At 48.3% G+C, this 2,433-nt stretch overlaps 1 pseudogene; it reads right to left on the reverse strand.

The window, feature by feature from the left end:
• The window catches only part of LOC119578486, a 2,367-nt pseudogene extending 1,110 nt beyond the window's left edge, over positions 1–1,257 (reverse strand).
• Positions 1,258–2,433: the final 1,176 nt, after the last annotated feature.

The following is a 2,433-nucleotide window of genomic DNA, read 5'->3' on the forward strand; positions in this document are numbered from 1 at the left end:
GTAATGCCACGGTAGTTGCTACAGTCCCATCGATCCCATTTCCCCTTCCAGAGAGAGATGACCACGCCCCTCAACAGGTCAGGGGGAACGACACCAAACTGCCAGGTGGCAGTCAAGACTGCATGCAAGCCCCGAGCCATAGGTTCACCCCCAGCCTTTAGAAGTTCAGCAGGGATATCACATATGCCTGCGGCTCTCCCACACTTCAGCTTGAAAATCACCATCCTAACCTCCGTTAGGGTAGGAAGTACCTCGCTGATGGGTGGGTTCAGCACAGGTATTGTGATATTGCTTGCATCCAAGTCTATCTAGTACAACTGCTCAAAATACTCAGCCCAGTGTTCATGAACCCCAACATTATCTGAGATAACCTGTCCATCCACTGAGTGGACTGCAGTCATCTGCAAGGAGGGCTTCGAGTTTATTTTTCTCAGGGCTTAGTAGGCAAGGCAAAGTTCATTTACCAAGAAATGGCCTTCAACCTCCTCAGCAAGATTCCTGATCAACTGTTTCCTGTCCCTTCTCAACAGTGTATGAGCCCTATGCACCAGAGAGCGATGCAAGACCTGATTACCACTCAGCCAAGCCATGCGACATGCTTCATTGGCCTCCAATGTCTCCAGGGAGATGGAATTCTGCTGTACCCTAGAGTGTATGCCAATGGACTCCTGGGCTGCTTTGAGTGTTTTGAAGAGCTCCCACAGATAAACTGGGTCCGTCAGGTTCCCAAGTTCTGTGAATCGATCAGAGGTTGCCATGGTGAACCCACGAGCACATTCTTTCTCCCTCAGTCTGTCCAAGTGATACACCTTAGAGTGGCACTGGAGGGACAGGGAGTTTTGAAATGGACCTGTAGGGTAGCCACGACCAGCTTATGGTCACCTGTTAACAAAAATGTGGTTGATCTCCTTGGCCACTGCATCCTTATTGAATATCTTGCCGGGGGCAATTGTCTGCCATGGATGAGAGTTTGACATAGAAGACCTCTTTCACATCGAGTTTGCAAACATCAGTAGGAGCCTATACAGCAATAAGATACATGAAGCCAAAAGTATGCTTCAGTCTCAATGTCATAATACGCTCATCAACCGGTGTTACCTCAACTACTGAGGCCTGAAGTCAGCTCCCTGGAGGTGGTGACCATCGCTGTGGCCCGACCAGTAGTAGGTGTACCCACCCATACTGATCATGCCGCTGCCAGGTCTTCTCACCTCTGAGAGGGCAGCCACCTCAACTCACAACCACTTCAATTCCCATGATAGCAGAGGTAACTGCTCATCCTGCCGCAAGGACCATATGTTCCAAGCACCTACTTGGATGGCTCGCCTGAGGTTAGGCCTTGGGGCGGTCATTCTGGGTGCACGGCAACTCTGGATAAAGGGTCTGCAGACTGTGCCCCCCCCGTCTGCCTGTGGGGTTCCCTAGGCCTTTGCCCTACATGCTTCATGGTGGGTTGGCGCCTGCCGGGGCGCAAGTGGGACAAGTAACTCTTGTTCCCATCCTGTGCCCGATATTTGCCCTCCCAATAGGACCCACAGCCCTGCCTCGCTTGCTGCATATCCATTTATTTTAGGTGTTGCCAGTGAGTTATCTGGGGTGAGGAGGGCTGGCAAGGCCCACCTCTCCCGAGCTGCCCAATTACCCCAAGGTGGCTAAGGGGCAGGAGTTGGTACGGAGCCAGGGTGTGTCCACACACCTGTAGGCCATGGCTCCATATCTCTGGAGCCTCCTGCTGCTCTGAGATCCCCCACAATTTAGCCTGGGACCGCAAGGTGCCCAGTATCCATTGATGGCCACGTGGAGGCACTGCAAAAGTCTCGGTGACGGAGAGGCTGTGACCTGGCAGGGGAGGCTTATGCAGAGCTAGGCTAGCCAACAGTGGCAGCTGCAAGTGGGAAGGCATGCTAGCACTTAACACTATCTAGGCTATGTATGTGTGTGTGTGTGTGTGTGTGTGTGAATAGATATATATATATATACACACACATACTCAAGCGTATACACGCATTTATTTACAAGAACACACATAATGTGTGCGTGTTCAAATACATTATGACATATTTTTTGCATTCATCGGAAATAATAATAAAAAAATATATATATTACTCATATAAACGAAATTTACCGTAGCCTGTATGATGCATTTAAGATAATGATCAGTTATACTGAATCACAGGGAATGGTAAGATGTCAGGCATGGTCTTTATATTATATAACTTAGTACATATTTCCATAACTGAAAATCGAAACTGGAGATATCGTGTTTTAGTAATCCAAAATCAAAAGCATTTGTGGCAGTTACAAATTAACATTCATCATCCATTACATATTTCAGAGGACTTTTACTACTGGCGACATTGATTCACGGTTGGGAATCTTATCATTAGCTGCAGGTTTCATGACCTTCGGTGTTCACGAGTAATATGACATTAT

The sequence above is a fragment of the Penaeus monodon genome, chromosome 11 (genome assembly GCF_015228065.2).
Source record: "Penaeus monodon isolate SGIC_2016 chromosome 11, NSTDA_Pmon_1, whole genome shotgun sequence".
NCBI lineage: Eukaryota > Metazoa > Arthropoda > Malacostraca > Decapoda > Penaeidae > Penaeus > Penaeus monodon.